Source organism: Tenrec ecaudatus, chromosome 8 (assembly GCF_050624435.1).
Source record: "Tenrec ecaudatus isolate mTenEca1 chromosome 8, mTenEca1.hap1, whole genome shotgun sequence".
Classification (NCBI taxonomy): Eukaryota; Metazoa; Chordata; class Mammalia; order Afrosoricida; family Tenrecidae; genus Tenrec; species Tenrec ecaudatus.
In genome coordinates this window covers 9,048,584-9,062,272 of record NC_134537.1, presented here as the reverse complement: position 1 = coordinate 9,062,272, position 13,689 = coordinate 9,048,584, and the positions used below count along the sequence as shown (strand labels likewise).

General features: G+C 50.6%; 1 protein-coding gene across 1 annotated transcript in view; it reads left to right on the top strand.

Annotated features, from left to right (window-relative positions):
* Positions 1 to 228: 228 nt before the first annotated feature.
* TRAK1 (trafficking kinesin protein 1) overlaps positions 229 to 13,689 on the top strand; it is a 222,718-nt gene continuing 209,257 nt past the window's right edge. The window contains exon 1 of the mRNA XM_075556004.1: positions 229 to 377. The gene's annotated coding sequence lies outside the window, so the exon portion shown is untranslated. The remainder of the gene's footprint in view (positions 378 to 13,689) is intronic.

Below are 13,689 nucleotides of genomic sequence, written 5' to 3'. Positions count from 1 at the left end.
CCACGCCCGTAACGCCCGCGCGCCGGGAGCGCGCCCCCGGGAGTGGCGCCGAGCGCGGCAGGGCGGCGCGGGGGCAGCCCCAGCGGAACCCGAGCGCCTCCACTCCCCATCGCGGCGTGCAGAGCGCCCCCCGACGACCCCCGCGCCCCGGAGCCCACAGCTGGGCAGTGCGGGCCGGCGGGTGGGGCGCGGAGGAGGCGGTGCCGCAGCGGAGGGGAGTAGGGCCGGTGGGCCGCCGGGGCCGGGCCGGATACCCGCAGGAGGAGGCCGGGACCCGGAGCGCCCCGCAGCCCCGCGCCGGAGCTCCCCCGACCCCGGGTCGCGCCGGCTGCTGGAAAAGAAGGAGCCCCGGGCCACGCTTGGGGAGCCTTGCGCGGGTAAGTCGGGCGTCGCGGGCACACCGGGCCCCGGGGACGAGGAAGGGCACGGTGGGTTCCGGGCGTGAGTGATGTGATGGCGGAGGGCGAGGCTGCGCGTCCGGACCTTGCAGGGCACACATGGTGGCCATGGTCAGGCGCACCTGCTTGGATGCCCGCGGGGGTTCTTATAAGTGCCCGCCGGGCGTGTGGGTCCCGCCGCGTGGCCTGGATTCCGGGCTTGGCACTCTGAGGTGACTGTGAGGCGACCTTCAGAAAGTCCCAAGCTCTTCCTGGGCTGGATCGCAGGTCGTCCCCCAATTCCCAAGCACACTCAAAACATAGCGTCAACCCCAGTAAGCGCAGTCCGGGAGGAGCCAGGTGGCGTGTAGGGCTCCCCTTTCCATCCTGAGAGTTAACAAACTCACTTTGTCACTTTTCGACCCGAGTCATAAAATGCTTTTCTCATCTTTAAAGTCAGCCGCATGCAGGTTAAACAAGTTGGTGGTGGTATATTGTGTCCTTTTTGGCAAGGTTATGTTTATTGAGCAAATACCAAAACTCCCCACTGCCTTACCCGGGAAGCCTCCCCTGTTTTCCTACCCTTTGCAACCCCGCAACTGAAGTCCACTCGGAGCGTCTCCTCCAAGTCTGGAAGCTTAAGTCTCTCGGTTTGTTTTCCCGGTTCACGTACTTCAGTGGAACTCGAACTGCTTTGAGCAGGCGCCTGTGGACCTTGTCTGTGGCAACACTGTGGGCGGGGGTGTTGCCGGGCAGGCATCTTTCCGAGCGCTTCTTTTGGTCCTCTGTGGCAGGGGGTGACAGCCTCACGGAGAAGCAAGGCATGTATGGCATGGCGGATTTCAGGAGTGGCAAAGGGCGAGGTGGTGAGCCTGTGTGGCAGAGACCTGGGTAGTCAATCGACTGGGGAGAGCTGCTCTGGAGTGGGGCTTTGACCGCTCAGGGTGTTTCAGGTTGGAACTGTGGAGGCGAACAGGGTGGAGTTGAAGTGACAGGTGGCACTCTCTCTTCTCTTCTTTTTCTCTCTCCTTCTCCCCCTTACCTCTCTCCTCTCTCCCTCCCATTCTCTCTCCCTCTCTTCTCTCCTCTCCCTCACTCTCCTCTCTCCCTCCCTCTCTCCTCTCTCTCTCTTTCTGTTTGGAAAAGTCATCCAGGGTGCCCTTTGCCCTCTGCCCTCATGCAGCTTGATTCGGGAGCAGTTGCAGGTGGTGCTGAACCTGAAGCTGCCGGTGCTCACCAGATCACAAAGCCCTCTCTGGGTGCAGCAAGTTTCCCTCAACCCCGGAGCAGAGCCATTTCCTCTTCTATGCCCCAGGGACTTGTGGGGTTCGGTTGCCCACCTGTGTGCCCCACAAGGTTTGTGCTGCTTCTGCTCCTGCCTGGCCTGTTTAAAAGGACACTGTCCCTGGACCAGGACCGGGAAATCCCAAGTACCCCCTTTGCTGTTGGGGGCCCTTATGTAACCTCTGACCTAACTTTCCCCTCTTCCTGGCTCCACCACCACCACCACCACCACCACCACCACCACCACCACCACCACCACCACAGCACATGAAGAACCTCACAAGATTGGTAAGCATTAAGGAGACCAGGTTATAAATGAAAGTTGACTGACCCCCACTACCCCCTCTCTGCCGGTGAAGGCTGGAAGGTCTCCTTCCAACATGACTAAGTTTGGTACTTAGTAAACTATTCCCCCCTCCCCCCGCCCCAGGAAGGCTAATAAAGCAGGCATTCTAATAATAATTACTATCATTTTTATAGGCTTATAATGAGTGCTAAGTCAAATAATATGTTTGCTTGAAATAACAACCAACAGCTGAATCAGGGCCATTGAGTTGGTCCCCCGCATGACAGCCCCATCTGTGTCCTGGTGGAACTGCTCAGTAGGGTTTTCAAGGCTATGTGACCTTTGGAAGTAGATCCATAAACATTTCCCCCCACCCACCCACCCAATGATTTTATTGGCACATAATTTACATTTCATACAGTAGTTCAATCACATCAAGGAGAATTGTACAGTCATTACCGTATCAATTTTAGACACCCCCCCCATGGTTAAATCACCTTTAAAATGAGTTGTGTAATCACAATCTGTTCTAGTGCTCCTTACCCCGCCTCCCTCCTTCACTATGTCCCCCGGCTGACATCCTCTTTCCCTCCATATCACCCCCTCCACATACATTTCCTATAACCCGCTGTATCAGTTATTATCATTATGCATCCACTCCTGTGCTTCACAGCTGGGAAAACCAACAGAAAACATATAAAGCACAACATGGCACTAAGGTGGTCAGGATAAAATCATAATACTATGGAGACAAAATCACAAGTAATCATAGCCATTCTGGTAAGGCACCTCTGGGAACATGCCGAGCCACTAACCTTTTGGTTAGTAGCCACACACTTCAAGCCCTGTGTGCACTTCCTCCTCAGACTCTTTTTTGAAATGAAGAACTTCAAAAGAGTCACTTATCCGCCAAAGGGCCACCCACAGTGATGCTTGCAAAGTTAGAGCATCTTAACCGGTTAGTGTTGGGTCACCGATTTTCCCCAGAAACGCAGTCAATCCCTGGGATGGAGACTCATAAATGGTGCCTACTTCTCAGCAGCTAAGTAGAAAATTGGGAATGTTCTTTGATCTCAGTGTCTCAGTCCCTGCAATGGATGCCACTGATTTGTGGCTTCTCCAACTTGTCCCCATAAGAAAGCCTCAAGGCAAAGGCATCCTGGCTGCAGGTGGGGCGGATGTGGAGGAGGGTTGGGACCCCAGTCTGACGTTTCTGGCTGGTACTTGAAGTAAGGTTCAGGTGTCATCTCAGCAGTTCCTTTGACGAGGAACAGAGGGCCAGAGGGCCAGAGGGCCAGACGCACCTTTTAGATGCTTAGTTGCACTTTAAAAAGGTTTACATTGTGGTCTGGAGTTCAGAGTGCCTGCAGGAAGGGGGACCTTGTTTTTTTCTGGGGCATCTGTGGACCCTTGGGGTTGGATTTCTTTTAGGGTGCTTTTAGCTGCAGATTGCTATAGGACAAGGCATTTAAAAGCAGATGGTCATCTTGCCAGGAGAAAGACTTTTTTTATACCAGTCGTGGAAGAGAGCCTGCCCTCCCCTCCAGCCCTTCAAATAATTTGTTAAAAAAAAAAACCCCAAAAAACAATAACAGAACATGCAGCTTAAATGGCTGTGACCTTTTAAAAAAGGATCCCTTTGATAGATCCTCTCCACCACTTCCTTATTGTGCCGTGCCCCTTTTTGATTGTTAATGACTAGGCTGAGTTGTTTGAGGGCATGGTTATGTTGGCAAAACCTGGTTCCACTTAAGGGGTTGAGAGTCCAGATTCCTCCATTCCAAGGATGGAGACAAGGGGCAGTGCTCCCTAAAGAGGGGGGGAGGGCGCTGACAGCTACTGTTTCCACCTGCCATGCCTCCTACTGAGTATAATCACTCCAAGTATAACCACTATTTAACGTGTGTTCACTGCACCTGCCCATGGGCATCATCCGGAAGTCTGTCAGAACTGCAGAATCTCAAACTCTGCCCCAGACCTGTGAGCGCTGCATCTGCCTTTCAGCCAGATCCCAGCGTGGTGGATAGACTCAGTGAGGCCCCGCTCTGATCCCTCAGGTCCCCCTGCAGATGTGGGGAAGGACAAGTGGCCAGCACGCACCAGTTCCTTTTCCTGTCTAAGAGTGGCAGCGCAGTTTCCTTCAACCTCCCGATCCTCACGGGGGGAGAGGATGGGGGGCTCGTGTTTCTTACAAATGATCATTGAACATGCCTCTACCCTCCTGCCTCACACTCCATGTTGTACAACGAACTATACAATGGAAGAGCCCCAAGAGGGGAGGACAAGTATCCTGTCATCCTCAGTCAATGGTGAGGAAGCCATCCTCTGGTCTAGCCGGTTGTCATTTACCCAGCACCCCAGGTCCCCATAGACTCCTGAAACAGTGGACGATGTTTTTCCCTTCAACTTTTTATTGTGATTGAGAGGACGGCTCACAGCGAGGATCACCAGTTTCACGTTGTTCGGTGCTTTGTACACATTTTGTGGCGACGCTTTCATTCCCGTCTCTTCCCTTGATCCCGCGCTCTCCAGCATTCCCTGTTTCTGTTCCTCCTTTCCCGAATCTCTTGTCCATGAGTAAACAGTCAAATATTCTTTCACGGGGTGTGTTCCGTTCCAGACCTGAAGAGTGACTATAGGAGAGTCTTAGGGGTCCCACCAGTTTTTAAGGAACCTGTCTATACGCCTGGTCTCTTGTGTGATTTTGAGCTCTGTTCCACTCACCCCCATCCCTCTCCCCCTGCCCTCATTCTCTCCATGGCTTCCTGATGGGATTCTCTTCAGAGGAGTTGGCAGTCGTAGCTGAGCACCACCTCGTTCTTCTGGTCGCTGGCTTGTGGAGACGGATAGGTGCATGGCCCATGAGTCCCTGGGGTCAGACAGCTCCCTGTCTTTTGATTGTCACCTGTCATGTTTCCTGCAGATAGGGAGAGACCAGTATGGGCACCGTAGATGGTGGCTTATGAGCTTTTAAGGCCCCAGTGACTAATCACTAGGATATTAGAACATTGTCTTGGTGAACTATGTTTTGCGAATTACACACATATACAACTAGGTTAACAAATCTCTGTATATTCATGGGTATACTCAGACCTATGCTCCTTCACCCGTTCCACCTGCATGTCTGTGTAGGCAGGGCTCTCTAGAGAAAAAAACCCAGGACACTTATGATTTTATATATATATATAAAATATATATATATACATAAAATATATTTATAAAATCATAAGTGTCCTGGGTTTATATATATATATATACACATACGTATATATATAATCATAATTGTCTATATACATACATACATGGATATGTTTATATAGCATGAAGGAATATAACAGCTAATTAGTCCACATAGCATTACAGAGGGCTCAGTTCAACTTACTACTTTCCCTGGAATAGTTAATATACCTGAAGGCTTCAACTCATGTGGGTGGCTGGATCCAAGGTCAAGGAAGCAGACAGCTGAGTCTTCCCTCTGGCAATGCAGACAGACTCCGCCCACCATGATCAAACAGCAGGGTGGGTCACCAACAGTCAGCAGCTCAGCAGCTTAGTGAAGCAGGCCCTTAGGGGAGGGATATCAAATGAACTCAAGCAATCAAGACGACAGGATCCTCCAGCCTCAAGCTCAAGCGATGTACACACCAGCAGCATGGTGAAGTAGGTCTCAAAGGAGCCTCAAGCTCTAGCAACATGATCCACAAGTTGGGTTGTCCCACAGGTAGTGTAGCTCACAAGTCGAGGCAGAGAACTAGCTAAAGCAGCTGCAGGCTGGTCTGATTACTAGAGAGCAAGAGAGAGAGGGGTGGGCCTTGCTGAACTATTTATCTCTTTGCCCTCCAATCAAACTGCGACCTGATTAATCCCACATGTTCCTATTGACCAGGCTGGCACAATACCTATCACAATGTCCCACTGAACATCTATTTGTAAATCCCCACTATGGCAGGATTGTGTGGTAATAGTATCTGCCTCAGTTGCCTCTGGTCTGGCAAACCTCCAAGTGTCTTCCCCTGCCTCTGTGATTCCATCCCCCCAACCTCTCCCTTACTGTAAGTTGCTTTCCCCTTCCCCCAATGTACACTTGTCTACCCCCTAGCCTGTGTCACCTCCCCCTCCACCCTAGCCCTGTAACTATCGTGGGATGATGTTTTGAATCATTAAAAATATGCCAAAGCAGTAAATAGGCAGGCTGCCCACATTCAGGCTGAGTCTGTCCATCCCATCTACTCACTCACTCACCCACCTTCCTTTTGGTTGTGCAAATCTGAAGTGCCAGACCCTATGCACTGTGGACACGAAAGGTCACAAGATGAACAGGGCAATGGAGTAGAAATGGAGGTAGATGGTAAGGGATGACCTGCCTGTGGTGTGCGTGGCTTCCTCCCGGCCCTCCCACCTTCTCTCCTGCCTCCCCTGCAGGTTAGAGCTCTAAGCCTTTTTGCACCTTCACCTAGGGAGTGATGGGCACTAACCACCTGCTTTGCCGGGTTCTTTTCTGGCCCCCGAGGTGGTGAAGCCCTCCGTCTGAAAGCTGAAAGAACACCCCTACGGCAGCAACCCTCTTTTAGTTGCTCCTGAGTCCCTTTTCTCCCTCCGCCCTGTGATTCTGCGACTGGTAGCCGTGGTCTCTGCTTGAGCTGTGGGGAATCCCAGAGAGAAGGGAGAGCATTAGGCGCTCTTGCTTCAGCCCTTGCCCCCAGCACTGTTAAGCAGAGGGGCATCACATCCCATTTATTACGTGTGGGTGGGACTCAGAGTAATACAGTTTGCAGAAGGTGCTAGTGTTTTAGGGTCTGTGTGCTGCCTTTCAATCCCCCTTCACCATTTTTTGGGGGGTTTGTCAGTTGGGTTCACCATGGTGAGCGTAGACAAAAGGCAACTCCGTCACAGTAGTCCATGACATTTCATGATCCTGAAAAGAGAATCCCAAGGATACATTTGGTTTGTCTGTTTCACCTTGACTTTGAGAGGAGGTGTGAGGTCGCCAGCCATCCCTCTGCAGTTCCGGTGTGGGACTTGCCTGCGTTGCAGAATTTCAAGCCCCAGAAGAAAGCGGCACGTTTCCCTCCATGACCTAAAAGGACAGGCAGATGATGAAGCTGGGAGCGGGGAGCTTTGTACTCACACCAAAGAAATGGACAACGAACCCCCCCCACCCCCCCAAGGTGAGGGAGGAAAAGCAGGATATGAGTTAAAGGAAGGGAGGGGAGCAGGAAAAAATGAGCAACGAATTGTATGTCTGCCTCCCTGGTCCTGAGTCTGAGACAAGGACTGGCTGGTTTTCAGAGTGGGGCGAAGCGTGGCCTCTAGACCTGGGTGTTTTATTTCACCTCTTGCGCCAGCTTAGGTTGAAATCCCACGCTAGCCTCTACAGGAGCCGTACGCGTCTGCCTTACGGAATGAGCTGGTGGGTAGCCCTGTTTTCACCAAGTGCTTCCACGTGAAGCACTTTCAGATGGCTTGATCTGTCTGCCTAAGAGTCATCACACTATGAATCTGTGTGAAGTCTGGTTCCTCTTCTTCCCAGGAAGCTTAGTGTTTGTTGGGGTTTCGATGTGTCGAACCCAGCAGAGAACTGTTAGTGGTGACAGCCAGTTGCTGAAGCATTCGTATGATAACCTCATATGGCTTGTATGAGAATTACATGACAGGAGGCATGTGCCTGAACCAGAGGGAGCATCTTTGGGTTGGGTCATTAGGATCACCGTAGTATCTGCTTTCCACCTGATTTGTGCGTGGATAAAGAATTTTAGAGCACATATTCCTGCCAGGCCCAGCGGTCTGTGTTGCCCCTCATCTCTATGGCACTAGCAGAAATCACCCCTGTCACCTAGAGAGCCACAGTTTGTCCTCACCTGACGACTCAGTTACCTGCTTTGGGTCTGAGGAGAAAGCGTACACTTTGTAAGGATCCCAAGCCACCGAAGCATCCCTTTGGACTTGATATTTAGATGCAAATATCAAGACATTTCAGACATCTCTGGTGGATGCAGTGTATTCTCGTGTGGTTTGACGGTTGGGGATTTGAGAACACATCATTCTGCGACAAGAATATTCGTACACTGACAACTGTGGATAGAAGCGTAGCAAGCAAATCAGCAAGGAAGTCGAAGGAGAGGCTGGGCTTTATGAATTGAACTAATCACAGCCCTGCAGTTCCAGAGCACACATCGGAGGATCCTATTTCAGCAGCGCCGAGTTGGACGTGTCCTCGAGATTATTTCCTGGTGGACTCCGGAAGGAGAGAGCCCGGTTTGAGGTCCGGGTTTAGAGACCAAGGGCATGTAGATGGTGGTGCTTTCGTGCGAATATAAACATGTGTGGGCTGGAGAGAAGAGCTCACAGAGGAGTGACCAGAAGGACTTGGGGGAAAGAGTGAGTGCTCGCCTGGTGAAAGGAGATGCTCACAGAGTCCGGTTGCCAGGAGAGATCAAATAGGACAAGGGCTCAACTCTTTCGGTTTACTTTGCACGGTACGTGGGCAAACATTTGTAGGGTTGAATCACTTGGTTTTCCATTGTTTGGAAGAGGTGAAAGAAGAGAGGAAGGTGTAGGTAGCCTGTTAGAATTCTTGGCGCTGATCATGAAAACGTACAGGTTTCCTTGCCGAGTGTCGGCTGTGCTTGACTTACTGTTGTTCGTAATATTATGGATTCCTGAAACTAGTGAGCTCTGAATTGGAGATTTTATTATACTTTCTTGAGATTATAGATGGATTACAGATTGAGTATAAAGGTCACACTGTTGGAGATTGAGTCATGTAAAAGATTAGAACCTGCAAATGCTAGGTTTTGGCAGATACCACTTTGGCCACATAGGAATAGATAAAATCAGAAACTGGACAAAAGTGCAGGTGCGCATATAGAGCCACGGTAAGCCTCCTATGCCACTATGTGAACTATGTGGCACATTTACTAAAGCTGAACCCCATATCATATGACCTAGTGATCCACTCCTGGCCATACACTTAATTCATAAGTGGGTTTACACATGAAAGCCAAAACTCAACAGGGGAATGGATAAACCCAACCAAATACCTACTGCTGCCCAGTCGATGCTGACTCAAAGCAACACCATGGAGTTTCTGAGGCTGTCAATCTTACGGGAACGGATAGCCTTCACTTTTTTCCCCAAAGAGTGACTGATAGGTTTGAACCACCAACCTTGCAGTTAGCAGGCCACAGCTTCACCTACAGCACTTCCAGGTACCAAATCCTGTGCTGAGGAGTCAAATGTGATGCCTAGGGGTCGTGGTGGTGCAGTGGTTAAGTACTCGCTTAGCTGCTCACCTCTGGGGACAGTGGGTTACACTCCGAGAAAGATGTGACAGTGCGTTTGTAAAGATCCACAGCCTTGGACGCTTCCTGGGGCAGCTGCGCTGCATCCTGGGGGTCACCATGAGGGACGCTATGAATGGAGTACTACTTAGTGATAAGGAAGACTAAGTACTGATCCATGCATCATCATGGTTGAATCTCTGATACAAGGTTGAGCCACCGGGCCCAGACACAAAAGTATAAATGATATGATTTCATTTACAGGGAGTTCTAAACCAGAGCCAGATTATCCTAAGGTGACAGAGGTCAGAATAGTGCTTCTTGGCGAGGGCGTGTGGTCTGCATGAGCCGTGCCTCTGCGTGAACAGGAGTTGAGCTGAGCCCACTTGGTTCAGGTACTGAATGGTGCTGGTTAGTTTGTCAGACATCAGACCGGAACACAGCCTAATGCACGACATTTGTTCCACAGAATTTCCAATGTGGCTTTCACCCACTGTCCGCTTCACATCCTTTAGAATACATGCGCACAGGTCTGGACCCCAAGGCAGCTCTGTGCAGTCTTTGCTACTAAAGCCTCAATATAAAGAGTTTTGCCTCTTGGTTCACGTGCCATAGATCACTGTTACTGTGAGCCAGGACCAGGGTGAGGTGAGTGAGGTCCTTGCCTAGGACCTGAAATTTAATCACCATATAAACAGGATTTTAATGTAATAGTTAAGGGAACCTAACTTAAGCAAAAGGACAGCCCCTGCAGTGCTGAGTTTCACTTTGGAGCCCCAGGATCCGCCGTGGCAAAGGGCTATGGGTGGGCCTGAAGGGGAGCCAGGAGTCTAAGACAGTAGTCCTCACCCTTCCTCGTGCCTCCTCCCTTGTGGTGACCCCCAGCCATAACATTATTTCCACTGCTACTTCATCACTGTCATTTCGCTACTGTGATGTAGCGTCATGTAAATAAATATCTGATAGGCAGGATGGATTTTCATTGTTATAAATTGAACATCATGAAAGCATAGGGATTCATCACAAAAACAACATGTAATTCTATCTTGTGAAATATTTATTTCTAATGACAAACAAATGCATTTTTGTCTTGAAGCAGGGTGTAGCATGGGTCACAGTCTTCACACCAGGGACTTGTCTGTGGGCCTGTCTGCATGTGGGCAGACCCGCCTGGAGACGGACAGAGGAGCGGTGTCTCCGTTCCTAAGACCATGGGAAATATCTTTTCCGATGGTTTTAGGCGACTCCTGTGAAAGACCATTCGACCCCCAAAGGGGTCGTGACCCATAGGTTGAGAACCACTGCTCTAAGACTTGAAAGAGCAAGACACTTGACCAGATATGTATCGAATTTATTGCTGAGAAGCTCTTCCAGCCATGAACTGCAATTATCCCCTGAAGTTATCTTTAAAGCAAACAACTGCAGCCAAATTAGTAAGAATGTTGGCCATGAGCACCACCTGTGCTGTATGATATCACTCACTCTGAAGCCTAGAAGAGAGGGGGGGGTTATGTGGGGGCAGTGAGTCTCAGTCGGTGGGGATGAAGCTGTAGGGAGGAAAGAGTGTGAAGGGTGGAGCCAGCGTGAACTGTACGTGCCGACATTGATGAATGACTGTATGTTCTGTGTATGTGCTCAAACTGAACAATAAAAAAGCAGCCACCCCAAAATATAACCCCCCCTAAAAAAACAGAATAAAAGGACGCAAAAAAAATCATAGCATTGTGAATGAGGGGGAGTGCGGAGTGGGAACCCAGGGCCCATCTGTGGGAAATTGGACATCTTGCATAAGGGCTGCGGGGAGGAGACTAAGCCAGTCAGGGTGCAGTGTAGCAATTATGAAACATACAATTTTCCTCTAATTCTTGAATGCTTCCTCCCCCACCCCACCCCCAACTATCATGATCCCAGTCTACCTTACAAATCCAGCTGGACCGGAGAATGTACACTGGTACAGATAGGAACTGGAAACACAGGGAATCCAGGACATACGAACCCCTCAGGACCAGTGGTGAGAACAGTGATACCAGGAAGGTGGAGGGAAGATGAGGGAGAAAGGGGGAACTGATTACAAGGATCTACATATAACTCCTTCCCTGGGGGACCATGGACAGTGGAGAAGTGGGTGAAGGGAGATGTCGGATGGCGTAAGATATAACAGAATAATAATAATTTATAAATTATCAAGGGTTCGTGGGGGAGAGGGGAGCAGGGAGGGAGTGGAAAAAAGAGGAGCTGATACCAAGGGCTCAAGTAGAAAGCAAATGTTTTGAGAATGATGATGGCAACAAATGTGCAAATGTGCTTGACACAATGGATGGATATATGGATTGTGATAAGAGTTGTACGAACCCCCAATAAAATGATTTAAAAATAAAAATAAAAGGACAAGGCATCTGGATAAAGACACATTACAGTTGATGATGCCAACGACCTGGGCGTTTTATGAACGGAAATGATATTGTATTTTAGGAGGAGATTCATCTCTGAATCCATCACCAGGGAATACTTTCCCACCGGGTTAGGACAGACTTTAAAACTCCGGAAGCCTTGTGAATGCTGCAGTGTCAACATTGGGCAGAGTGGCATGGGTGTGTTGATCAAATTGTGTAGTTGCCCATCCACTGATAAACTTATCCATGGCCCTACAAGATGTAGCGCCCCTTTGTGACCATGTTTGTGACCATGCTTGGGAGCAGTGGGAGTTAATGATTGCCAGATAGCATCTACTGCTACATCACAACCCTGAAACCAAACCCACTGCCACCGAGTGGGTCCAGACTCTTAGGGATGCCCCTGCGCAGCCGCCCCATAGCGTTTCTCTGGTGGGAATCTTTAGGGAAGCAGGGCCGCCAACTTGTTCTCCCTCCCGAGCTGTCAGTGTGTTGGGGCCACCCTCTTTAATTTTGGTAGCATTCAGCCACCTAACCACTGCCCCGCCGGGCCCCATGCTTATAAACACATCCATGTCCCTGCTTGTGACCAGCCCGAGTTTTCAAAAAGTGGACTGCTTTGAGTTTGGTCTCCTTTTTCTGGCGAATGGACCGTGTCTCCTAACCTCTTGGCACTGCCCGCAATCAGGGTGCGTTGGCCCGGCAGAGAGAGAGAGACTCCAGATTCTTCTACTCGCCTCCCAGTTGCTATGGACACTTTAGTGTCAACGTGAGTCTCCGCTCGGTCTCCGCCAGGCGTCCCCTTGGGAGCTGAATCCTTCCCCTTCCCCGCTCTGAGGCAGTTTCTTAAAATGCCAGAGGGTTTTAGACAGTGTACTGGGATGGGAATTCCTATCAGAGTACTAGCCCAGAGGGGGTTAAAACTTTCCAACCTTGTAAAAGCCTCCCCTCTTTGTTAGCAGGTCCCTTCCCCCACCCTTCTGGTGCTGTTGTGCTGGGTTCCCTCTTAGCAACCAGCAGTGGTCAGTGGGAAAGGCCAGCCAGCCTGACAGCCTCCTGTCAGAGCTCTGGTCAGTGTGTCATGGGGCTCTCAGAGGGAGCCTGTCCCTACCCTGGCGCCAGGCCCACTGGTTGCCGACTGGCCTTTCTGTGGGAGGTTTTCCCGTTAGGAACTCAATTTCTTTGATAGATGTCGGAAGTTCAGATTTTCTCTCTCCTCTCGTGTTTGTTTGGTCAGTTGAGCATTTCCAAGTTGTGTGGTTCGTCCCGCAGTGTCCCTGAGATCTGTAGTGGTGGCCCATCTCCGACTCCTGATCCTCTCTGGAACAGCTGGCTCTGAGTCCCTTAGTTCTGGAAAATGGGTGGGGGCGGGGGAGGGGGGGAGAAGGCAGAGGAGGAAGTCCTGAATGGGGGGGAGGGGAGGGAGCCGGAGCGATCCCTGTTGTTGGCCGCCTAGGGTCCCTGGAGGAACTGCTGGGGAAGGAGCGGTCACGTGGCTGGTGAGCTCATCAGGCCAGGGACACCAGCTGTGCTATTATGAGGGCTTTTAAAGCCCGAGGGCAGAAGTTCCCAGGCGGAGTTCCAGCCTGGTTCACTTCCCACATAGGGTCATACAGCCTACGGACAAAGAGGGACTCTAACCAATCGCCTTTTTTCATGAGACGCTTCACTGTTTCTTACCCCCATGATCTTTTTCCTTTTCTTTCTCTGTCTTTCTCTCTCTCTCTTCTCTCTCTCTCTCTCTCTCTCTCTCTCTCTCTCTCTCTCTCTCTCTCTCTCTCTCTCTCTCTCTCTCTCTCTCTCTCCCCTCTCTCTCTCCTCTCTCTTCTCTCTCTCTCCTCTCTCTTCTCTCTCTCCTCTCTCTTCTCTCTCTCCTCTCTCTCTTTCTCCTCTCTCTCTCCTCTCTTCTCTCTCTCTCCCCCTCTCTCCTCTGTCTCTTCTCTCTCTCTCTCTCCTCTGTCTTCTCTCTCTCCCCTCTCTCTCTTCTCTCTCTCTCCTCTCTCTTTCTCCTCTCTCTCTCTTCTCTCTCCCCTCTCTCCTCTCTCTCTCTCCTCTCTTCTCTCTCTCCC